Source organism: Rissa tridactyla, chromosome 9, assembly GCF_028500815.1.
Source record: "Rissa tridactyla isolate bRisTri1 chromosome 9, bRisTri1.patW.cur.20221130, whole genome shotgun sequence".
Taxonomy (NCBI): Eukaryota; Metazoa; Chordata; class Aves; order Charadriiformes; family Laridae; genus Rissa; species Rissa tridactyla.
Genome location: NC_071474.1, coordinates 47,619,799 through 47,644,541, shown reverse-complemented (window position 1 = coordinate 47,644,541; position 24,743 = coordinate 47,619,799). Strand labels below are relative to the sequence as shown.

General features: G+C 66.3%; 1 long non-coding RNA gene across 1 annotated transcript; it reads left to right on the top strand.

Moving 5' to 3' along the window:
- The first annotated feature begins 6,382 nt into the window (after positions 1–6,382).
- On the top strand, positions 6,383–19,292 carry LOC128915229 (uncharacterized). The gene is made up of 2 exons (XR_008468565.1): positions 6,383–9,670; positions 18,510–19,292. It is a non-coding gene; the product is annotated as an uncharacterized LOC128915229 (long non-coding RNA).
- The last annotated feature ends 5,451 nt before the right edge of the window (positions 19,293–24,743 follow it).

The window sequence follows — 24,743 nt, the reverse complement described above, 5'->3', positions numbered from 1 at the left end:
TTCAGCGCCCTTGAGACAGAGACCTGGGCCAGACGGGGCAGTGAGGGGGGGGTCAGTAAAGCCCCAGAGAGGCAGGGCAAACACAGCTGACCCTCCGCGGCACATCTCTGCTCCCCTTCCATGCTCAGGCCCCCCAGGACCCTTCTGCCCCCACCCTGGGAATAGCTCTCTGTCGACGGGGCAGAGCCACCCTGCACCCCAGGGGCTGGGGATCTGTCCCCTTGTCCCCTACCTTTTGCCATCCTGCTGTTCCTGTTCTGATTTGAGGACGGTCAGGGGCTGTCCGGTGGGGCGGGGGGGCATCGGCGGGGAGGATGGGATGGTCACGATGCACCTGGGGAGGGCAAGAGCCGCGCATCGGTGGCGGGCTCAAAAGAGCTGCCCAGGTTTGGGACGGCGCCCCAAAATCCACGGGCTTGTACCACACGGCACCCCCCCCGCCCGCTGCCCCCCAGGGAGGGCTCCCTGTGGCCCCGCTGCCGGGCAGGGCTGCGAGGGGGCTGGGCAGGGTCAGACCCCCCCAGGCAGACAGCCGGACCCCTGTGCCCGGCACAGCGGGGCACCGCCAGCACCCATCGCCCCCCCCGTTCCCCCAGGGTGCCGGGCGCTACTCACGGGCCAGGCACCCGCACGTCGAGGGGCCGGTCGCAGGACAGGCAGTGGAAATGGGCCAGCAGCAGCCTGGAGGGGGGAGAAAAGGGCTGGGGCAGCTCCTGGGGGGGAGGCGGCTCTGCCCGCACGCAGGCAGGCAGCTGGCAGGCAGCAGCCAGGTGTCCCCGGAGCCGCCACTGTCCCCATCGCACTCACTTCCTAATCCCAGCCGCGTCGTCATCCTCCGCCTGCGCTGCCTTCTCCTGGAGCTGCTTCAGGATGCTCTCCCAGTGCCCCTCCAGCTGCTGCCGGAAAGGCCCCAGCTCCAGGCGGTCCAGCTGTGGATGGGGGACACCCTCAGCGCCCGGCCCGGCGAGGGACATGGTGTTCCCCGGGGGTCACGGCGGGAGGGGGGACCCTCGGAGGGATGCTGCCTTCGGCTGCCCAGCCCCAAAGGCGCCACTTGTGCGCGGCGGGGACGAGCCAGCCCTCACCTTGGCGGCCAGCTCTTCACTGAGCTGCTGCTGGAGCTGCTCCTGGCCCGTCACCCGGCTCAGCATCTCCTGGAACATCTCCTTCAGCCGCTCCATCCACGCGTCAAACTCGGCGTGGTTGACTTTGCCGGCCAGGGCGCTTTTGTCTGCTTTCTAGCGGGAGGGAGAGGAGGAGAGCGGTGGGGAAAGGCTGGAGGTCCGATGGGCAGGGACAGCCCCTGGCGGGAGAAGTGGCTGCGGGGCCCCGCTCGCCCCACCACCCCCGTGGGCTCGGTCCCACCACCCCCGTGGGCTCGGTCCCACCAGCCGAAGGGGCCCGTGGGGACACAGAGGGACGCGGCGAGGGACCCGCGGCCCGTCTGGAAATCCTCCCTCCCCCCAGCAGGTTCTGCCACCGAGCACCCAAGGGCCAAGGGGCGCTTGTCACCCTGCCCCGCACCCCCTTGGCTGGCGCTGGGTCCCCTCGAAGCCGTACCACGTCGATTCCCAACTCCAGGTCCTCCTTGTCTGCTTTCTGCTTCACCAGCCTCTCCAGGGACTGGAACAGAGCCTTTTCCAACAGAGAGAGCACCCCGTGATGCCACGGCAGGCTCCGCGCTGCCTCCCAGCCAGCCCAGCGCCCCCCGCCTCCCCCCGACCCTCACACCTCCAGGAAGGGCGTTTGGAGCCCCTGCAGGGCTGCCAGCCGGCGGGCAGGGGGACGGACCCCCGGTGGTCCCCCGCCGGGGCTCTGCTGGAGGCTCTGACCCCGCGGGGCTTTCTGCCACCTGCCTTGGTGTCCTTCTGCTTCTGGTGACTCTCGTCCCGCATGTTCCCCACGATGGAGCTGAGCTTTTCGTGGTCCCCTTGCACCTGCACCATGGTGGCCTGGAGGCGTTTCAGCAGCTCCTCGTCCTGCTGCAGGGGGGAGACGACACCGTGCTGCCGTGGGGGGGGCTGGCTGCCCCGTGGGGACAGAGCCAGGTTCCTCGGCCGGTGGCCACGGGCTATGGGTGCCAGCAGGACACTTGCACCAAGGTCCAATTCCCTTCCGCTGGCTTGTACGAGCCAGTCTGGGGGGCAGCGAGGGGCTCCCCCACGTTACAGCGAAGCCCAACCAGCCGGGGGGGCGCAGCAGCCCCCTCCCAAGCCCCCCACGCCGGCATCTCCCTACCTGGCTCCTCCTCGGCAGGTGCCTGGCCACCTTGTACGCCGCCAGCCGGGACAGCAAGGCGTCCACCGCCTCCTGCAGCTTCTCGTAGCGCTGGAGGAGCTGCCCCACCTGCGCCCTGGTGTCCCCGCTGCAGGCAGGGCACGCGGCCGCCTCCTGCCCCACGCTCTCCAGCGCCCTCAGCTTCTCCTGCTGCAGGAAGGGGAGGAGGAGGAACCGCCTCTGAGCTGGGATGGAGGCGGCCAACGAGCCCCGGTGCCGTGGAGTCTCCATGGCCCCCGCCAGCCAGGGGAGGTGGCCGGGAAGCCCATCAGGACCCCCCCACCGAGCCAGCGGGTGCTGGGAGCGCTCCCCCCACACCTCACCTGTGCCTGCAGCTGCTTGTCCATCTCCGCCCCCAGCTTCTTCAGCGTGGCCTTGCTTATCTCCTGATGCTCTGCCAGTTCCTTCAGCTCCCTCTTCATCTGTTCCAGGCCCAGATCCTTCAGCTCCCGCTTCATCTGCTCCAGACCCAGAACCTTCAGCTCCTGCTTCATCTGCTCCAAACCCAGATCCTTCAGCTCCTGCCTCATCTGCTCCAAACCCAGATCCTTCAGCTCCCTCTTCATCTGCTCCAAACCCAGATCCTTCAGCTCCTGCTTCATCTGCTCCAGTCTCAGCTCCATCACCTCCGGGAGCTCCTTCTTGATCTCCTGCAGCGTGGACCTGCCCAGCGAGACGGGGACGCGGGCAGGCTTAGCCTCCACGGGGCTGCTCGGGGGGTGTCTCTGGCCCCCCAGACTGGGATGCTCCCAGCCCCCCTGGGTCCCTTGCGGCCCCACACAGTAGGAAACCCTCTCCCGTCCTTTTACCCTGGCTGCAGGGTGCTGCGCTCGCTGCCATCCACGTCCAAGTCATCTCCAGACACCCCAAGCTTCCCAAAGGCATCTTCCAGCTGCCTGACCTGGGAATGGTGGTTGTGGCAGAGTCAGGGCACGGGCCCCCGTGTCATCCCAGCACAGGGGCCCTTCGGTTGCCCCCTCCCTGCCCAACCCCCCCCGGCATCCCCGCAGCCCCCTCGCGTGCTGCCACCGACTCACCTTCCCCGTCTCGTCCTGCATGTCGCTGGCCTGGCCCTGCAGGGAGGAGACCCGGCCCCGGAGGGTGACGCTGCTCTCATCTAGAGGGATGCTGCTGGGGCCCCAGGACCCCCGGGACATGGACGGATCTCGCAAAGGGGACACGCCGGCGGGTCCTGGCTGTGCCCCTGGGGTCTGGGTCTTGATGCCAGCAGCTCCTGGCTGCGTTCCCGGGGCCGTGGTGCTGGCATCAGACCTCCTCCTCCTCTCATCGGCGGGAGCGTCTGTCCCCTTCTTGGTGGTCGCTGCTGATTCTTGGCTCCCCGCTCGCATCCCCAGAGAGCCAGGCTGTGTCCCTGGAGTCCCCTCGCTGCTCCTGGGCACAGCCTGTCCCCCGGCTCCCTCCGGCCCCAGTGCTGAGCTCGCCCTGCGCTGAACGTCCACGTGCGACAGGGTGGGCTTGGTGCGGGGAGAGTGGCCGCCACTGCTCTCCTGGGACGAGGAGGCAAAGGGGAGCAGGTTGAGGGGCAGCCACGCAGCGGTGAGGACAGACCCCAGGGCCCCCCGCCCTGTCCCCACACCTCCCAGGGATGCGGGGACGCAGCTGCCTCCTGCCCCCGTGCAGGATGCAGGGGAGCTCGCGGCCGTACCTCGTCCGTGTCCATCCACCTCTGGTTGCGGGGGCCCGGCAGCCGGCCGGCAGCTTCCTGGAGTTTGTCCTGGAGCTGGGCGAGGAGAGGGACACCCGTTGGGATGCGGGAGCGGGATTTCAAAGGAGCACGCGCAAACTGACTTGGGCACAAGACAGAGGGACGCCGGGCTGTGCCTGGGGCTGGGGCAGTATGGCCCGGGGCAGAGCTTTCTCTCCCCTCCTTCCCAGCTCCCACGTCCCGGTATGGATGGCTGGTGGCTTCCAAAGTGCCCCAGCATCCCTTTGGTTGATGCCGCAGTTCCCTCTACCCCCAGCCTGACCTGCCGGCAGCGCTGCCCGGTTCTGCCCTCCCCGGGCAGTGCTGGGGGGCAGAGGCTGGGGGGCTGTGGGGGCAGTGGGATGGGGTCCCCGCTCCCCACTTTGGGACACCCCTCCCACTCTTCCCTCCTGGTGCCCTTCCCCATGGGTGAATGGGTGACACCGGTGGCTGATGGCGGCGGGGCAGGGGCTGGGATGGCGACAGCGAGAGGGGCCGAGAGGGGGCGAGGGCCCAGTTCCCTCCCGGGGCCACCGGCAGCAGCTCACCAAGCCGAGCGCCTCCTGCATCGCCTGGATGTCCTCTCCCATGCGCGTCTGCGCCGCCTTCATGCCGCCGATCTCCTCGAGGGCCTGGGAGCGGGGGGTGGTGGCGGTTGAGCCCCAGAGGAGGGTCCCTGGGGAGCAGGACCTCACCCCCGCTGTGGTCTTTCCTTGAACCCAAGCTTATTTCTTCCCACTGCAGATGCTCGGGCAACGCCACGCATGAGGGATGAGGCCCCTCTCCAGTGGCACCAGTGCTGGCTTTAGCCCTTGGGCGAGCCCAGGGGATTTGTGGTGGGAGATGAGGCCCACGAGGGGCTGATGGAGCCTCTCAGCTGCCCCAGGAGCGCATGCGGTACCGGCCGTAGGTCAGGAACGGGAAGGGAGGGCTGGAGAGGGTGGTGGGGCTGGGCTGGAGGTCCAGCCTCCTGGAGGGGCTGCCGAGCCTCCAGCCAGCGGAGCCAAGGGCACCGGGGGCTGTGTGGGACCCCCCCATAACTCGCCGATGGCAGCCTGGGCTGGACACAGAGCAAGCGGAGCAGCGTTTCAGCCCCAGCTCTTCCTCCCCAACTCTCCATGCCTTTCCCGCGCTGAAGCCCCACGTGCCGCCGTGAGCTGGCGCTTAAACCAGACCTTGGTCCAAGGGCTGCGCAGAGCCCGGAGGAGGGGGCGTCTGGCGGGGGAGCACCCAGGGGAGCGGCAAGAGCCTCTACCTTGGAGATGCCGCTCTCGTTCTCTTTGACCTTCTCCTTCATCTGCCCCACGTCGGTGGCCACGGAGGCGAGCTGGGGGCCGCTCGCGGTGCCCGACACCGAGTCCTTCCCGGGCAGCTGCTCCCGCGGCTCCGGGGGCTGCTGCCCCACGGCCTGGGCCCTGTCCCCGTCCTGCTCCAGGCCGGCGGCCGCCTGGGCAGCCCGGTCCCCCTCCAGCAGGGACAGGCGGCCCAGCATGGCCTGCAGCAGGCTGCGCAGCGCCGTGAAGTTGACAGACCCGACCTCGGGCGTCCCGATGGCCGCGTCCAGCAGCTGCGACAGCTCGGGCTCAGCCATGGCCGCTGCCCAGCCCGAAGCCCCGGAGGGAGCGGAGGGGGACGGGGGCCTTTCTGCCTTGCGGGGGGGACCGGGACCGGGACCGGGACCGGGACCGGGACGGGTGGGACTGGGGTGGGCAGTCGGCAGCCTTCCTCCTGCTCCTCCTCCTCCTCCTCGTATTCTCCTGATCCTCCTTCTCCTCGTCTCCTCTCCTCCTCCTCCTCTCCTCGCCTCAGCGCGGTGCCACCGGCAACGGGTGACAGGGTGACAGGGACAAAGCGGCGTCCCCCGTTGCCAGGCGACGCCCCGCCCGCCGCCGGTCCCCGGGATGCGTTACCCAAGTTACCCCCAGGGACGGCAGAGGCCGAGGGGCCCGGCCGCCTTCCCCCCCTTCCCGCAGGCCCCGCAGCCGCTTCGCGCTCCCGGTTCGCAGCTCTCGGAGCGGCTTCTGCCGCAGCCCGTCTTGTTCCCGCCGCTCCATCTCCCCGCTCCCTCTTGGAGCTGAATCCTCCCAGCCCGGGAAAATAAAATACCCACACGGAGCAGGTGGAGGCGGTTTTGTTTTAATGCCTGAACACGGACCTCTCGTAACTGTAAAAAGAGCGAGGCGCCTGGCGCTTCCCTGCTTGCCCACTCGCGTTCCTTCTGGGAATTGCCCTGGAGTGCCCGGGCGAGGGAGGGGGGTGTCAGTGCTACGGGGGAGTGGGGGTGTCGGACTTGGAGGGTTATCAGGGAAAAGCAGTTTTGCCCATTCCCAGCCTCCCCATCCCTGTGCGATTCCCAACATCCCCATCCGACTCCGGAGGCGTTTGCCCCTGCGAAAAAGCAGGAGCTTTTGTGTGCGTGCCGGTAACGTTTTCCAGGTCTCGTTTTAATTTGCTCAAAGGTACCGCGCTGGGAGAGATGTGCTGTCGGTGGTGTCCCTTTTGAGAGCAAAGTGTCGGTCCCGTCCGTGTCGTGGTCTGGCCTCCCGGTGCGTAATTCCCAGGTGGAACCTTTCCCGTGCTTTGTCCCACGCTCCAATCCTCTCCCGGGCCACGGGCACACGGACGAGGTCTTGGACAGAAGCTCAGTTCCCATCGTGCCCGTAGCTGCAAAGTTGCAGATGCCGTTACTTTCTTCACAAGGAAGTTTTGTGGGTTGTTTTTAGTTGTTTTTGTTTTTTTAAATTATTTTAGAGTAGTTTTCTTTGCATAAACTCATACGAGGAAAGTATTCTGTTAATTGGAATACAGGATGTAACGCAGCCTAAATTAGGCTTCACGACTTCTTCCTCCCGACTGGAGGGCACAAAAAGCTGGAGGTCGCTGCAGGTTGTGGGTTTGTTTTTCCTCTTTGAAGGCCGTGGAGGAGGGACAGGAGCGGAGGAGACGGGCTTTGTCTGAGGAGGTCGTACGAGCTCCTGGAAACATCGATCTGGGCCGCTGGTCCCCGGGGCGTCTCCCCGTCCTCCGTGGTGTCAAACTCGCTGGTCTCGAAAGCAAACCTCCCTGTCCGGGACCGACAAAGCTTCATCCTCCTCCTGTCCGAGCTCCGTGTTCTGATTTTCATTCAGTTACCGGTGATGGTTTTGTTTCCCCTCGGCCCCGAGTTGCCCCTTTTCTGCTTTTCTTTGCAGCAGAGTTTGTAGCGTGAAACAGGAATCGTCCCGCGCTGGCAATGTCCATCTGTGACGGAGCCGGGAGAGGCAAAGCCAGGCTTCGATGCCCAAGGCTGGACTGATTGATGTGTTTTTCCCTTTCCTGACCAGAGTGCTGAGGCTCGAGTGGACCCGTCTGTGTGTCCGTGGGCTTAAACCTTAATTTTTCGGGATTTTCCCCCCAGTCCTGCTGCAGGGAGTTACCGCAGGGACCCGCCGGGCCACGTTTTTCCCTCCCGTCTTCTTCTGCCCCCGGAGAGGATTTTGTGGGACAAACCCGGCTCCTGATGCCACATCCGCATCCCGCCGAGATGGAGGGGAGAAGGCGGTCGGCCAGCGAAGGGTCCCCTCGGCCCCGAGGTTGTGAGCGCAGCCTCTCCTCGTCAGCATCTGCTAACGAATCCTGCCTAATTGGAGCAGTCCCCCCCTCGCCGGGCGTGAGGGGAGGGTCAGGTCTCGGCACCGCACGTCTCAGCGCCACTCACAAAACCAAACGCACGGCAAACGCTGCTGGCGGCGCTGGGGATGTTGTCCCGCAGCCGGGCGGTCGCTGCGTGGCCCGGGCAGCGGCCCCGCGCCAGCCTTTAGTCACTCTGTTCTTTTCGCCTGGCACCGAAGGCACGGGGCGGGTTGGGGGGGTTTGCGGAGCGTCGTGTTGGGACGTGGGGCCGCCTTTGCCAAAGTCTCGGGGAGGAGCGAAAGCGTCTGGGTGCTCACGTGAATGTTGCGTTGCAAAGGCGCGTCTCTAGGAATAATTCCTTTGGTTGTCGGTCCGTGAGGGAAAGGCTTAGTGAGAAGAGCTTCTGGCCTCAGGAGGGTGACAGCAATACAGCCAGGACTTGATAATCTGACTTTATACCAAAGGTTTCTCCTCTTAATTTGACGCGGCCGAAATGAAGCCCGTATCTCTTGATTCCAAATGAGCTTTCGAGAAGCAGTTTCGGAGCTGATTTGCTGGATTCTTGGCGTATCCTGCCCCATTAACCCAAAGAAATAAGGATTTGCGATGCGCGAGCCCAGCCTGTAGATTGTCCCTGCCCTCGAGAGGTGGGGGGTCGCCGCCTGACAGGCGGCTCTTCCTGAAATGCCCGTCCGCCCCGGGATGGACAGGGAGAGATCTGCTCCGGGTCTGGAGCAGCCCTTAGTGAAACCCTGCCGAACCCGAGGGGCTCCACTTTGAGAGTGGCGAGGGCGGCTGTCTCTGAGAAAGGGCTTCCGAACCAGAAATGAGTCCTAAAAGTCAGGAAGAGCAGCTTGTCTCGCCACGGTAGTAGGGAAAACCTCCCCTCGAGGAACTCGCCTGGAAACGTCCCTTCCAGGGAAGGTCTTGCCTCAAAGCGCTGAATTCTGGCTGTTAAATTGCGCTGAAAGCGCCACCGACGGGGTCAGTCTAGCGAGTAATTCTGTGTTGCCTTCTGGGGACTGCGGGGTTTTTTGTTTGTTTTTTATACACCTAAGAAAATGGTCGATTTTCTCTATTTTTGTATGGTTTTGCCTTTTATATTCACGGGGAACTTTTGTGGACTGTTCTTTTACTCGTGTGTGTTGTCTTTTAGAGCGGTGCAGTTTTCCCTTCCGATGGAGAAAAGGCAACTCTTGAGCTGCTGCCGCTGCCCGGGCACCGCGAGGGACCCGCTGCGCTCCTCGCGCCCTCCTCTCACCACTGCCCCCCTTGTCCCCAGGACCCCCTCCTCGTCCCTAGGGCCACCCACTTGTCCCCGGGGCCACCCCCTCGTCGCCAGGGCCAGCTCCGGCCCCAGCAGCCGCCCGTCACTAGCCCCGGCTCTGGGCACTCACCGTGAGACGTCCTTGTTTCCGTGGCGCTGTGTCACCCGCGGCAGCTGTGATTCCTGTCTCGGAGCTTTGCTTTTCATCTGAATTTGTGGGCGTTGGTGATTTCTCCCTGAAAGGATTGCTGACCCTCTTCTAAACGAGAAAATCCGCAGATTCCGGTTGGGGCTTTCCCTTCTGCGTGCTTAACCGGTTTGATCCAAAACTGGGGCTTTTCCTAAATCCCAGCAGGAGCTGCTGTTGGATGGTGGGTAGGGGTGCCCTTGACACCGGTGACAAACTTTGTGTCCCCTCGGTGCTCCCTGTCGGAGCCGGGAGCTCGGCTCTCGCCCTTGGGCAGGCGGCATCACCCTCAGCGGGGCTGAGGATCGCTCTTGGCGTAATCCTGGGGTCCGCACGGGATTTCCGAGGATTTCTGGGGCTTTCCGGCGCTTTCCACCTCCTCCGTCTCCTGCTCTGCTGCCGGCTGGACGGGAGCCGGGGGAGCCCCAGCCCTGCGCCCCCTCCCCTCGCCAGCACCAGGAGAGCATCATGCTGGGATAACACCGCCTTGAATGTTGGGATGGGGAAGGCAGGGCGAGGTTCTGGGCAGCCAGGACCCGGCGCTGGTTCCTGCGGCTCTTCTTGCTCTTGTTTCTCATTCGGTTGCCTGAATGTGCTGCTTTGGTTGCCCGACTCCGGAGGCGTTTGCCCCTGCGGAGTTTGCCACCCTGCGCGGGCCGTAAGGGCTGAAATAACGTCTCCGCGGATGGACGGCCGCGGTGAGGGATTGAGCAGGCAAGAACAGTGTCAAACAGTGACGTGCAAAAAGGAAATTAAATGCTGAAAAGGTAAAAGATGACAGCCAAAAGCAGATCTTCTCCCCTTCCTTCCCCCCGCCAGTGCCGGCAGAGCTGGGAATTGCCGCTGAGGCGTCCGGCTCTGCATCCATTTCTGTGTCTTTTCATTAAAGAGCTCTTCACCTAAGGGTGCTTTCTTAAATTTCCCTCAAGTGGGTTTGTCCCCGATGCCGGCACGGGTTCGGGCCGGGCCGGTCGCTGGGCGAACATTCCTGGGGCGCTGGGCCCTGCGCCGCCTTCCACATCCCCTCTGCCCCTGGGCTTTGCGGCTCCCTCCTCTCCAGCCGGGGCTGCCGGCGCTTCCCGCCCGCATGGAGCCGTCCTGGGAGCTACGCTTGGCTGAGGGGATACATTAAAATCTAGAAAAACCTCTCAGTTCTCCAGAAAGAGAATAATTAGCCCTTGTCCCAGGCGGCCCCGTGCTTCCCCTCTGCCGTCCCAGCTGACCAACTTGTCTGAATTTTGGGGTTTTTTTCTTTCTGTTTCTGCTCTCACTGCTACTAGTCCTTCAACTTTTTGATGTATTGATTGTGTTTTCAAGTGAATGTTCCTTTCACTGAATTGTACTGAATAAAGTTCAGATTTTTAGAGAACACGGCATTTCTCTTGGGGTTTGCTTTTTTCCTGCTTACGTTGTGCTTGATTTAATCTTTTCCCTCCCCTCCTTGTCTCTTGATTATTTGCAAGGGAAGTGGCTTTTCCAGCGGGAGGAGGCGGCAGAGGAGATGCTGGAGGAGCCCGGCAGCCGCTGCTCCGTAGCGCGCTCCTGGGCCAAACCCCGGCCGTGAATGAACCCCCCAACGGCCACCGTTTCGGGCCCCAGCCCCAGGGTCGACTCGTCCCTCTTGGTTCCTCGTCCTCTGCTGTCGCTGGCCCCGAGCGGTGGCCGGGGCTGGGGGGTGCGGGGAGCAGCGCTGTCCCGGCTCTGAGCTGAGGGAGCGTGGCCGGGGGGGTCCGTCCCCGCCAGGTGCCAGCGCCCGCAGGTGCCCGTCCCCCGGCAGCGCCGGGCTGGGGACCCCTCACCCCGTCCTCCCTCCCGCTGCTGCGCTGCAGGGCCGGGAGCGGGGCTGGGGGTGAGCAAGGTGATGCCCCCCCGTCCCTGTCACCGCCGTTCATGGCCCAAAAAAAAAAGGGGAAAAATACAAGAAAGAACGAGATGAAGGGTTTTTATTAATAAAATAGTAATAAATCAGGTTTTGAAGAACACGTGTTGGGGTCTGGCTGGCCAGGTGCTGGGTCGGCTCCGGGGGGGCCTCGGTGCCAGGGAGAGGGGGCCGTTGGCCCAGTCTGCCTTGTGCTGCGCCGGCTTTGGCTCCGTCGGCTTTGGCTCTTCCGGCTCGTGCGACGCTGGCCTGGGCTTCCCGAGCTGGTGCGGCGCTGGCCAGGGCTGGCCGGGGCTGGGCTCTGGGGGCGAGGGGCAGGGGTTGGCCCCGCTTCTGCCCCCGGGGCAGCTCCGCCAGCCCAGCACGGGGCAGGCAGAGGGGGACAGGGGGAGCGGGGGTTGGGGGAGCCGGGAGGGACCTGGGTGGGGAAAACCTGGGGACCGCGTGGTCGCCCTGCGCGCCCCGCTGTCCCCCTCGCTCCCACGGGATCCTGCCCCCAAGCCGGCCCCAGCCGTACCCTCCGTGCCCCTGAGCACAGGCATCGGCTCCTCCAGCCGGCCCCGGGAGATGCGGCGGTCCTTGGCCGGCAGATCCACCACGTTGCACTGGGAAGGAGAGAGCGGGGCTGGCTGAGCCACCAGCTCTGCATCCCCACGCAATGCCCCCGCAGCCAGCTCTCCCTGGGGAAACTGAGGCACGGACACCCCCCCAGCGACACTCAGCATCACCCTCCCAGCCTCAGTCCCCGCGCCGTACCCCACCTTGGTCATCCCTACCTTGCTGGGGAGCAGGAGGTGCTGGAGGTGCGGGGGGGGGCCGGAGGCACTGGCGGCGCTGCAGCGGGGTGGTGACGGTGTGCCGGCCCCCGCAGCTCCGCGGCACGGTCGGGTACCTGGGCTCGGCCGGCGGCTCCCTGTGGGACAGGGCAGAGGGATGCTCAGTGCCTGGCACCGTGGCACCCTGTACTTCAGCCTGCTAGGCCAGGAGGGGGGGCCAGCGGCTGCTCCCCAATGGGTACGTCCCCCACAAGTGCCATCCGATTGCCACGGCCGTGGCAGATCCCTGCACTCCGTGCAAAGGATATCAGGAGGCAGGAGCTGGGCTGTCTCCGCTGCGGTGCTTCATTTTTACAACTGGTCTCCCAGGAGCCCCCACCCCCTCCAGCCCAAGGTCAGGCTGAGAGCAGACACAACTCATCACACGCTGCTTCAGCGCCCTTGAGACAGAGACCTGGGCCAGACGGGGCAGTGAGGGGGGGGTCAGTAAAGCCCCAGAGAGGCAGGGCAAACACAGCTGACCCTCCGCGGCACATCTCTGCTCCCCTTCCATGCTCAGGTCCCCCAGGACCCTTCTGCCCCCACCCTGGGAATAGCTCTCTGTCGACGGGGCAGAGCCACCCTGCACCCCAGGGGCTGGGGATCTGTCCCCTTGTCCCCTACCTTTTGCCATCCTGCTGTTCCTGTTCTGATTTGAGGACGGTCGGGGGCTGTCCGGTGGGGCGGGGGGGCATCGGCGGGGAGGATGGGATGGTCACGATGCACCTGGGGAGGGCAGGAGCCGCGCATCGGTGGCGGGCTCAAAAGAGCTGCCCAGGTTTGGGACGGCGCCCCAAAACCCACGGGCTTGTACCACACGGCACCCCCCCGCCCGCTGCCCCCCAGGGAGGGCTCCCTGTGGCCCCGCTGCCGGGCAGGGCTGCGAGGGGGCTGGGCAGGGTCAGACCCCCCCAGGCAGACAGCCGGACCCCTGTGCCCGGCACAGCGGGGCACCGCCAGCACCCATCGCCCCCCCGTTCCCCCAGGGTGCCGGGCGCTACTCACGGGCCAGGCACCCGCACGTCGAGGGGCCGGTCGCAGGACAGGCAGTGGAAATGGGCCAGCAGCAGCCTGGAGGGGGGAGAAAAGGGCTGGGGCAGCTCCTGGGGGGGAGGCGGCTCTGCCCGCACGCAGGCAGGCAGCTGGCAGGCAGCAGCGAGGTGTCCCCGGAGCCGCCACTGTCCCCATCGCACTCACTTCCTAATCCCAGCCGCGTCGTCATCCTCCGCCTGCGCTGCCTTCTCCTGGAGCTGCTTCAGGATGCTCTCCCAGTGCCCCTCCAGCTGCTGCCGGAAAGGCCCCAGCTCCAGGCGGTCCAGCTGTGGATGGGGGACACCCTCAGCGCCCGGCCCGGCGAGGGACATGGTGTTCCCCGGGGGTCACGGCGGGAGGGGGGACCCTCGGAGGGATGCTGCCTTCGGCTGCCCAGCCCCAAAGGCGCCACTTGTGCGCGGCGGGGACGAGCCAGCCCTCACCTTGGCGGCCAGCTCTTCACTGAGCTGCTGCTGGAGCTGCTCCTGGCCCGTCACCCGGCTCAGCATCTCCTGGAACATCTCCTTCAGCCGCTCCATCCGCGCGTCAAACTCGGCGTGGTTGACTTTGCCGGCCAGGGCGCTTTTGTCTGCTTTCTAGCGGGAGGGAGAGGAGGAGAGCGGTGGGGAAAGGCTGGAGGTCCGATGGGCAGGGACAGCCCCTGGCGGGAGAAGTGGCTGCGGGGCCCCGCTCGCCCCACCACCCCCGTGGGCTCGGTCCCACCAGCCGAAGGGGCCCGTGGGGACACAGAGGGACGCGGCGAGGGACCCGCGGCCCGTCTGGAAATCCTCCCTCCCCCCAGCAGGTTCTGCCACCGAGCACCCAAGGGCCAAGGGGCGCTTGTCACCCTGCCCCGCACCCCCTTGGCTGGCGCTGGGTCCCCTCGAAGCCGTACCACGTCGATTCCCAACTCCAGGTCCTCCTTGTCTGCTTTCTGCTTCACCAGCCTCTCCAGGGACTGGAACAGAGCCTTTTCCAACAGAGAGAGCACCCCGTGATGCCACGGCAGGCTCCGCGCTGCCTCCCAGCCAGCCCAGCGCCCCCCGCCTCCCCCCGACCCTCACACCTCCAGGAAGGGCGTTTGGAGCCCCTGCAGGGCTGCCAGCCGGCGGGCAGGGGGACGGACCCCCGGTGGTCCCCAGCCGGGGCTCTGCTGGAGGCTCTGACCCCGCGGGGCTTTCTGCCACCTGCCTTGGTGTCCTTCTGCTTCTGGTGACTCTCGTCCCGCATGTTCCCCACGATGGAGCTGAGCTTTTCGTGGTCCCCTTGCACCTGCACCATGGTGGCCTGGAGGCGTTTCAGCAGCTCCTCGTCCTGCTGCAGGGGGGAGACGACACCGTGCTGCCGTGGGGGGGGCTGGCTGCCCCGTGGGGACAGAGCCAGGTTCCTCGGCCGGTGGCCACGGGCTATGGGTGCCAGCAGGACACTTGCACCAAGGTCCAATTCCCTTCCGCTGGCTTGTACGAGCCAGTCTGGGGGGCAGCGAGGGGCTCCCCCACGTTACAGCGAAGCCCAACCAGCCGGGGGGGGCGCAGCAGCCCCCTCCCAAGCCCCCCACGCCGGCATCTCCCTACCTGGCTCCTCCTCGGCAGGTGCCTGGCCACCTTGTACGCCGCCAGCCGGGACAGCAAGGCGTCCACCGCCTCCTGCAGCTTCTCGTAGCGCTGGAGGAGCTGCCCCACCTGCGCCCTGGTGTCCCCGCTGCAGGCAGGGCACGCGGCCGCCTCCTGCCCCACGCTCTCCAGCGCCCTCAGCTTCTCCTGCTGCAGGAAGGGGAGGAGGAGGAACCGCCTCTGAGCTGGGATGGAGGCGGCCAACGAGCCCCGGTGCCGTGGAGTCTCCATGGCCCCCGCCAGCCAGGGGAGGTGGCCGGGAAGCCCATCAGGACCCCCCCACCGAGCCGGCGGGTGCTGGGAGCGCTCCCCCCACACCTCACCTGTGCCTGCAGCTGCTTGTCCATCTCCGCCCCCAGCTTCTTCAGCGTGGCCTTGCTTATCTCCTGATGCTCTGCCAGTTCCTTCAGCTCCCTCTTCATCTGTTCCAGGCCCAGATCCTTCAGCTCCTGCTTCATCTGCTCCAGACCCAGAACCTTCAGCTCCTGCTTCATCTGCTCCAAACCCAGATCCTTCAGCTCCTGCCTCATCTGCTCCAAACCCAGATCCTTCAGCTCCCTCTTCATCTGCTCCAAACCCAGATCCTTCAGCTCCTGCTTCATCTGCTCCAGTCTCAGCTCCATCACCTCCGGGAGCTCCTTCTTGATCTCCTGCAGCGTGGACCTGCCCAGCGAGACGGGGACGCGGGCAGGCTTAGCCTCCACGGGGCTGCTCGGGGGGTGTCTCTGGCCCCCCAGACTGGGATGCTCCCAGCCCCCCTGGGTCCCTTGCGGCCCCACACAGTAGGAAACCCTCTCCCGTCCTTTTACCCTGGCTGCAGGGTGCTGCGCTCGCTGCCATCCACGTCCAAGTCATCTCCAGACACCCCAAGCTTCCCAAAGGCATCTTCCAGCTGCCTGACCTGGGAATGGTGGTTGTGGCAGAGTCAGGGCACGGGCCCCCGTGTCATCCCAGCACAGGGGCCCTTCGGTTGCCCCCTCCCTGCCCAACCCCCCCCGGCATCCCCGCAGCCCCCTCGCGTGCTGCCACCGACTCACCTTCCCCGTCTCGTCCTGCATGTCGCTGGCCTGGCCCTGCAGGGAGGAGACCCGGCCCCGGAGGGTGACGCTGCTCTCATCTAGAGGGATGCTGCTGGGGCCCCAGGACCCCCGGGACATGGACGGATCTCGCAAAGGGGACACGCCGGCGGGTCCTGGCTGTGCCCCTGGGGTCTGGGTCTTGATGCCAGCAGCTCCTGGCTGCGTTCCCGGGGCCGTGGTGCTGGCATCAGACCTCCTCCTCCTCTCATCGGCGGGAGCGTCTGTCCCCTTCTTGGTGGTCGCTGCTGATTCTTGGCTCCCCGCTCGCATCCCCAGAGAGCCAGGCTGTGTCCCCGGAGTCCCCTCGCTGCTCCTGGGCACAGCCTGTCCCCCGGCTCCCTCCGGCCCCAGTGCTGAGCTCGCCCTGCGCTGAACGTCCACGTGCGACAGGGTGGGCTTGGTGCGGGGAGAGTGGCCGCCACTGCTCTCCTGGGACGAGGAGGCAAAGGGGAGCAGGTTGAGGGGCAGCCACGCAGCGGTGAGGACAGACCCCAGGGCCCCCCGCCCTGTCCCCACACCTCCCAGGGATGCGGGGACGCAGCTGCCTCCTGCCCCCGTGCAGGATGCAGGGGAGCTCGCGGCCGTACCTCGTCCGTGTCCATCCACCTCTGGTTGCGGGGGCCCGGCAGCCGGCCGGCAGCTTCCTGGAGTTTGTCCTGGAGCTGGGCGAGGAGAGGGACACCCGTTGGGATGCGGGAGCGGGATTTCAAAGGAGCACGCGCAAACTGACTTGGGCACAAGACAGAGGGACGCCGGGCTGTGCCTGGGGCTGGGGCAGTATGGCCCGGGGCAGAGCTTTCTCTCCCCTCCTTCCCAGCTCCCACGTCCCGGTATGGATGGCTGGTGGCTTCCAAAGTGCCCCAGCATCCCTTTGGTTGATGCCGCAGTGTCCTGCCCCCTCCCCCGGCAGCTCAGGGTGGGCATGGCTCACATGGCATGGAATACCAGGGAAAATTAACCCTATCCCCGCCGGAACCAGGACACGCAGTTCCCTCTACCCCCAGCCTGACCTGCCGGCAGCGCTGCCCGGTTCTGCCCTCCCCGGGCAGTGCTGGGGGGCAGAGGCTGGGGGGCTGTGGGGGCAGTGGGATGGGGTCCCCGCTCCCCACTTTGGGACACCCGTCCCACTCTTCCCTCCTGGTGCCCTTCCCGATGGGTGAATGGGTGACACCGGTGGCTGATGGCGGCGGGGCAGGGGCTGGGATGGCGACAGCGAGAGGGGCCGAGAGGGGGCGAGGGCCCAGTTCCCTCCCGGGGCCACCGGCAGCAGCTCACCAAGCCGAGCGCCTCCTGCATCGCCTGGATGTCCTCTCCCATGCGCGTCTGCGCCGCCTTCATGCCGCCGATCTCCTCGAGGGCCTGGGAGCGGGGGGTGGTGGCGGTTGAGCCCCAGAGGAGGGTCCCTGGGGAGCAGGACCTCACCCCCGCTGTGGTCTTTCCTTGAACCCAAGCTTATTTCTTCCCACTGCAGATGCTCGGGCAACGCCACGCATGAGGGATGAGGCCCCTCTCCAGTGGCACCAGTGCTGGCTTTAGCCCTTGGGCGAGCCCAGGGGATTTGTGGTGGGAGATGAGGCCCACGAGGGGCTGATGGAGCCTCTCAGCTGCCCCAGGAGCGCGTGCGGTACCGGCCGTAGGTCAGGAACGGGAAGGGAGGGCTGGAGAGGGTGGTGGGGCTGGGCTGGAGGTCCAGCCTCCTGGAGGGGCTGCCGAGCCTCCAGCCAGCGGAGCCAAGGGCACCGGGGGCTGTGTGGGACCCCCCCATAACTGGCCGATGGCAGCCTGGGCTGGACACAGAGCAAGCGGAGCAGCGTTTCAGCCCCAGCTCTTCCTCCCCAACTCTCCATGCCTTTCCCGCGCTGAAGCCCCACGTGCCGCCGTGAGCTGGCGCTTAAACCAGACCTTGGTCCAAGGGCTGCGCAGAGCCCGGAGGAGGGGGCGTCTGGCGGGGGAGCACCCAGGGGAGCGGCAAGAGCCTCTACCTTGGAGATGCCGCTCTCGTTCTCTTTGACCTTCTCCTTCATCTGCCCCACGTCGGTGGCCACGGAGGCGAGCTGGGGGCCGCTCGCGGTGCCCGACACCGAGTCCTTCCCGGGCAGCTGCTCCCGCGGCTCCGGGGGCTGCTGCCCCACGGCCTGGGCCCTGTCCCCGTCCTGCTCCAGGCCGGCGGCCGCCTGGGCAGCCCGGTCCCCCTCCAGCAGGGACAGGCGGCCCAGCATGGCCTGCAGCAGGCTGCGCAGCGCCGTGAAGTTGACAGACCCGACCTCGGGCGTCCCGATGGCCGCGTCCAGCAGCTGCGACAGCTCGGGCTCAGCCATGGCCGCTGCCCAGCCCGAAGCCCCGGAGGGAGCGGAGGGGGACGGGGGCCTTTCTGCCTTGCGGGGGGGGACCGGGACCGGGACCGGGACCGGGACCGGGACGGGTGGGACTGGGGTGGGCAGTCGGCAGCCTTCCTCCTGCTCCTCCTCCTCCTCCTCGTATTCTCCTGATCCTCCTTCTCCTCGTCTCCTCTCCTCCTCCTCCTCTCCTCGCCTCAGCGCGGTGCCACCGGCAACGGGTGACAGGGTGACAGGGACAAAGCGGCGTCCCCCGTTGCCAGGCGACGCCCCGCCCGCCGCCGGTCCCCGGGATGCGTTACCCAAGTTACCCCCAGGGACGGCAGAGGCCGAGGGGCCCGGCCGCCTTCCCCCCCTTCCCGCAGGCCCCGCAGCCGCTTCGCGCTCCCGGTTCGCAGCTCTCGGAGCGGCTTCTGCCGCAGCCCGTCTTGTTCCCGCCGCTCCATCTCCCCGCTCCCTCTTGGAGCTGAATCCTCCCAGCCCGGGAAAATAAAATACCCACACGGAGCAGGTGGAGGCGGTTTTGTTTTAATGCCTGAACACGGAGCTCTCGTAACTGTAAAAAGAGCGAGGCGCCTGGCGCTTCCCTGCTTGCCCACTCGCATTCCTTCTGGGAATTGCCCTGGAGTGCCCGGGCGAGGGAGGGGGGTGTCAGTGCTACGGGGGAGTGGGGGTGTCGGACTTGGAGGGTTATCAGGGAAAAGCAGTTTTGCCCATTCCCAGCCTCCCCATCCCTGTGCGATTCCCAACATCCCCATCCGACTCCGGAGGCGTTTGCCCCTGCGGAGTTTGCCACCCTGCGCGGGCCGTAAGGGCTGAAATAACGTCTGAGCGGGCAAGAACAGTGTCAAACAGTGACGTGCAAAAAGGAAATTAAATGCTGAAAAGGTAAAAGATGACAGCCAAAAGCAGATCTTCTCCCCTTCTTTCCCTCCGCCAGTGCCGGCAGAGCTGGGAATTGCCGCTGAGGCGTCCGGCTCTGCATCCATTTCTGTGTCTTTTCGTTAAAGAGCTCTTCACCTAAGGGTGCTTTCTTAAATTTCCCTCAAGTGGGTTTGTCCCCGATGCCGGCACGGGTTCGGGCCGGGCCGGTCGCTGGGCGAACATTCCTGGGGCGCTGGGCCCCGCGCCGCCTTCCACATCCCCTCTGCCCCTGGGCTTTGCGGCTCCCTCCTCTCCAGCCGGGGCTGCCGGCGCTTCCCGCCCGCATGGAGCCGTCCTGGGAGCTACGCTTGGCTGAGGGGATACATTAAAATCTAGAAAAACCTCTCAGTTCTCCAGAAAGAGAATAGTTAGCCCTTGTCCCAGGCGGCCCCGTGCTTCCCCTCTGCCGTCCCAGCTGACCAACTTGTCTGAATTTTGGGGTTTTTTTCTTTCTGTTTCTGCTCTCACTGCTACTAGTCCTTCAACTTTTTGATGTATTGATTGTGTTTTCAAGTGAATGTTCCTTTCACTGAATTGTACTGAATAAAGTTCAGATTTTTAGAGAACACGGCATTTCTCTTGGGGTTTGCTTTTTTCCTGCTTACGTTGTGCTTGATTTAATCTTTTCCCTCCCCTCCTTGTCTCTTGATTATTTGCAAGGGAAGTGGCTTTTCCAGCGGGAGGAGGCGGCGGAGGAGATGCTGGAGGAGCCCGGCAGCCGCTGCTCCGTAGCGCGCTCCTGGGCCAAACCCCGGCCGTGAATGAACCCCCCAACGGCCACCGTTTCGGGCCCCAGCCCCAGGGTCGACTCGTCCCTCTTGGTTCCTCGTCCTCTGCTGTCGCTGGCCCCGAGCGGTGGCCGGGGCTGGGGGGTGCGGGGAGCAGCGCTGTCCCGGCTCTGAGCTGAGGGAGCGTGGCCGGGGGGGTCCGTCCCCGCCAGGTGCCAGCGCCCGCAGGTGCCCGTCCCCCGGCAGCGCCGGGCTGGGGACCCCTCACCCCGTCCTCCCTCCCGCTGCTGCGCTGCAGGGCCGGGAGCGGGGCTGGGGGTGAGCAAGGTGATGCCCCCCCGTCCCTGTCACCGCCGTTCATGGCCCAAAAAAAAAAGGGGAAAAATACAAGAAAGAACGAGATGAAGGGTTTTTATTAATAAAATAGTAATAAATCAGGTTTTGAAGAACACGTGTTGGGGTCTGGCTGGCCGGGCGCTGGGTCGGCTCCGGGGGGGCCTCGGTGCCAGGGAGAGGGGGCCGTTGGCCCAGTCTGCCTTGTGCTGCGCCGGCTTTGGCTCCGTCGGCTTTGGCTCTTCCGGCTCGTGCGACGCTGGCCTGGGCTTCCCGAGCTGGCGATGCGGCCCCGGGATGCGTTATCCAAATTATGCACAGGGATCGTGAGGCTGGGAATGGGCAAAACTGCTTTTCCCTGATAACCCTCCAAGTCCGACACCCCCACTCCCCCGTAGCACTGACACCCCCCTCCCTCGCCCGGGCACTCCAGGGCAATTCCCAGAAGGAATGCGAGTGGGCAAGCAGGGAAGCGCCAGGCGCCTCGCTCTTTTTACAGTTACGAGAGCTCCGTGTTCAGGCATTAAAACAAAACCGCCTCCACCTGCTCCGTGTGGGTATTTTATTTTCCCGGGCTGGGAGGATTCAGCTCCAAGAGGGAGCGGGGAGATGGAGCGGCGGGAACAAGACGGGCTGCGGCAGAAGCCACTCCGAGAGCTGCGAACCGGGAGCGCGAAGCGGCTGCGGGGCCTGCGGGAAGGGGGGGAAGGCGGCCGGGCCCCTCGGCCTCTGCCGTCCCTGGGGGTAACTTGGGTAACGCATCCCGGGGACCGGCGGCGGGCGGGGCCGCCGTCTCCAGGGGGCGGGGCGTCGCCTGGCAACGGGGGACGCCGCTTTGTCCCTGTCACCCTGTCACCCGTTGCCGGTGGCACCGCGCTGAGGCGAGGAGAGGAGGAGGAGGAGAGGAGACGAGGAGAAGGAGGATCAGGAGAATACGAGGAGGAGGAGGAGGAGCAGGAGGAAGGCTGCCGACTGCCCACCCCAGTCCCACCCGTCCCGGTCCCGGTCCCGGTCCCGGTCCCGGTCCCCCCCGCAAGGCAGAAAGGCCCCCGTCCCCCTCCGCTCCCTCCGGGGCTTCGGGCTGGGCAGCGGCCATGGCTGAGCCCGAGCTGTCGCAGCTGCTGGACGCGGCCATCGGGACGCCTGAGGTCGGGTCTGTCAACTTCACGGCGCTGCGCAGCCTGCTGCAGGCCATGCTGGGCCGCCTGTCCCTGCTGGAGGGGGACCGGGCTGCCCAGGCGGCCGCCGGCCTGGAGCAGGACGGGGACAGGGCCCAGGCCGTGGGGCAGCAGCCCCCGGAGCCGCGGGAGCAGCTGCCCGGGAAGGACTCGGTGTCGGGCACCGCGAGCGGCCCCCAGCTCGCCTCCGTGGCCACCGACGTGGGGCAGATGAAGGAGAAGGTCAAAGAGAACGAGAGCGGCATCTCCAAGGTAGAGGCTCTTGCCGCTCCCCTGGGTGCTCCCCCGCCAGACGCCCCCTCCTCCGGGCTCTGCGCAGCCCTTGGACCAAGGTCTGGTTTAAGCGCCAGCTCACGGCGGCACGTGGGGCTTCAGCGCGGGAAAGGCATGGAGAGTTGGGGAGGAAGAGCTGGGGCTGAAACGCTGCTCCGCTTGCTCTGTGTCCAGCCCAGGCTGCCATCGGCGAGTTATGGGGGGGTCCCACACAGCCCCCGGTGCCCTTGGCTCCGCTGGCTGGAGGCTCGGCAGCCCCTCCAGGAGGCTGGACCTCCAGCCCAGCCCCACCACCCTCTCCAGCCCTCCCTTCCCGTTCCTGACCTACGGCCGGTACCGCACGCGCTCCTGGGGCAGCTGAGAGGCTCCATCAGCCCCTCGTGGGCCTCATCTCCCACCACAAATCCCCTGGGCTCGCCCAAGGGCTAAAGCCAGCACTGGTGCCACTGGAGAGGGGCCTCATCCCTCATGCGTGGCGTTGCCCGAGCATCTGCAGTGGGAAGAAATAAGCTTGGGTTCAAGGAAAGACCACAGCGGGGGTGAGGTCCTGCTCCCCAGGGACCCTCCTCTGGGGCTCAACCGCCACCACCCCCCGCTCCCAGGCCCTCGAGGAGATCGGCGGCATGAAGGCGGCGCAGACGCGCATGGGAGAGGACATCCAGGCGATGCAGGAGGCGCTCGGCTTGGTGAGCTGCTGCCGGTGGCCCCGGGAGGCAACTGGGCCCTCGCCCCCTCTCGGCCCCTCTCGCTGTCGCCATCCCAGCCCCTGCCCCGCCGCCATCAGCCACCGGTGTCACCCATTCACCCATGGGGAAGGGCACCAGGAGGGAAGAGTGGGAGGGGTGTCCCAAAGTGGGGAGCGGGGACCCCATCCCACTGCCCCCACAGCCCCCCAGCCTCTGCCCCCCAGCACTGCCCGGGGAGGGCAGAACCGGGCAGCGCTGCCGGCAGGTCAGGCTGGGGGTAGAGGGAACTGCGGCATCAACCAAAGGGATGCTGGGGCACTTTGGAAGCCACCAGCCATCCATACCGGCACGTGGGAGCTGGGAAGGAGGGGAGAGAAAGCTCTGCCCCGGGCCATACTGCCCCAGCCCCAGGCACAGCCCGGCGTCCCTCTGTCTTGTGCCCAAGTCAGTTTGCGCGTGCTCCTTTGAAATCCCGCTCCCGCATCCCAACGGGTGTCCCTCTCCTCGCCCAGCTCCAGGACAAACTCCAGGAAGCTGCCGGCCGGCTGCCGGGCCCCCGCAACCAGAGGTGGATGGACACGGACGAGGTACGGCCGCGAGCTCCCCTGCATCCTGCACGGGGGCAGGAGGCAGCTGCGTCCCCGCATCCCTGGGAGGTGTGGGGACAGGGCGGGGGGCCCTGGGGTCTGTCCTCACCGCTGCGTGGCTGCCCCTCAACCTGCTCCCCTTTGCCTCCTCGTCCCAGGAGAGCAGTGGCGGCCACTCTCCCCGCACCAAGCCCACCCTGTCGCACGTGGACGTTCAGCGCAGGGCGAGCTCAGCACTGGGGCCGGAGGGAGCCGGGGGACAGGCTGTGCCCAGGAGCAGCGAGGGGACTCCGGGGACACAGCCTGGCTCTCTGGGGATGCGAGCGGGGAGCCAAGAATCAGCAGCGACCACCAAGAAGGGGACAGACGCTCCCGCCGATGAGAGGAGGAGGAGGTCTGATGCCAGCACCACGGCCCCGGGAACGCAGCCAGGAGCTGCTGGCATCAAGACCCAGACCCCAGGGGCACAGCCAGGACCCGCCGGCGTGTCCCCTTTGCGAGATCCGTCCATGTCCCGGGGGTCCTGGGGCCCCAGCAGCATCCCTCTAGATGAGAGCAGCGTCACCCTCCGGGGCCGGGTCTCCTCCCTGCAGGGCCAGGCCAGCGACATGCAGGACGAGACGGGGAAGGTGAGTCGGTGGCAGCACGCGAGGGGGCTGCGGGGATGCCGGGGGGGGTTGGGCAGGGAGGGGGCAACCGAAGGGCCCCTGTGCTGGGATGACACGGGGGCCCGTGCCCTGACTCTGCCACAACCACCATTCCCAGGTCAGGCAGCTGGAAGATGCCTTTGGGAAGCTTGGGGTGTCTGGAGATGACTTGGACGTGGATGGCAGCGAGCGCAGCACCCTGCAGCCAGGGTAAAAGGACGGGAGAGGGTTTCCTACTGTGTGGGGCCGCAAGGGACCCAGGGGGGCTGGGAGCATCCCAGTCTGGGGGGCCAGAGACACCCCCCGAGCAGCCCCGTGGAGGCTAAGCCTGCCCGCGTCCCCGTCTCGCTGGGCAGGTCCACGCTGCAGGAGATCAAGAAGGAGCTCCCGGAGGTGATGGAGCTGAGACTGGAGCAGATGAAGCAGGAGCTGAAGGATCTGGGTTTGGAGCAGATGAAGAGGGAGCTGAAGGATCTGGGTTTGGAGCAGATGAGGCAGGAGCTGAAGGATCTGGGTTTGGAGCAGATGAAGCAGGAGCTGAAGGTTCTGGGTCTGGAGCAGATGAAGCGGGAGCTGAAGGATCTGGGCCTGGAACAGATGAAGAGGGAGCTGAAGGAACTGGCAGAGCATCAGGAGATAAGCAAGGCCACGCTGAAGAAGCTGGGGGCGGAGATGGACAAGCAGCTGCAGGCACAGGTGAGGTGTGGGGGGAGCGCTCCCAGCACCCGCCGGCTCGGTGGGGGGGTCCTGATGGGCTTCCCGGCCACCTCCCCTGGCTGGCGGGGGCCATGGAGACTCCACGGCACCGGGGCTCGTTGGCCGCCTCCATCCCAGCTCAGAGGCGGTTCCTCCTCCTCCCCTTCCTGCAGCAGGAGAAGCTGAGGGCGCTGGAGAGCGTGGGGCAGGAGGCGGCCGCGTGCCCTGCCTGCAGCGGGGACACCAGGGCGCAGGTGGGGCAGCTCCTCCAGCGCTACGAGAAGCTGCAGGAGGCGGTGGACGCCTTGCTGTCCCGGCTGGCGGCGTACAAGGTGGCCAGGCACCTGCCGAGGAGGAGCCAGGTAGGGAGATGCCGGCGTGGGGGGCTTGGGAGGGGGCTGCTGCGCCCCCCCGGCTGGTTGGGCTTCGCTGTAACGTGGGGGAGCCCCTCGCTGCCCCCCAGACTGGCTCGTACAAGCCAGTGGAAGGGAATTGGACCTTGGTGCAAGTGTCCTGCTGGCACCCATAGCCCGTGGCCACCGGCCGAGGAACCTGGCTCTGTCCCCACGGGGCAGCCAGCCCCCCCCACGGCAGCACGGTGTCGTCTCCCCCCTGCAGCAGGACGAGGAGCTGCTGAAACGCCTCCAGGCCACCATGGTGCAGGTGCAAGGGGACCACGAAAAGCTCAGCTCCATCGTGGGGAACATGCGGGACGAGAGTCACCAGAAGCAGAAGGACACCAAGGCAGGTGGCAGAAAGCCCCGCGGGGTCAGAGCCTCCAGCAGAGCCCCGGCTGGGGACCACCGGGGGTCCGTCCCCCTGCCCGCCGGCTGGCAGCCCTGCAGGGGCTCCAAACGCCCTTCCTGGAGGTGTGAGGGTCGGGGGGAGG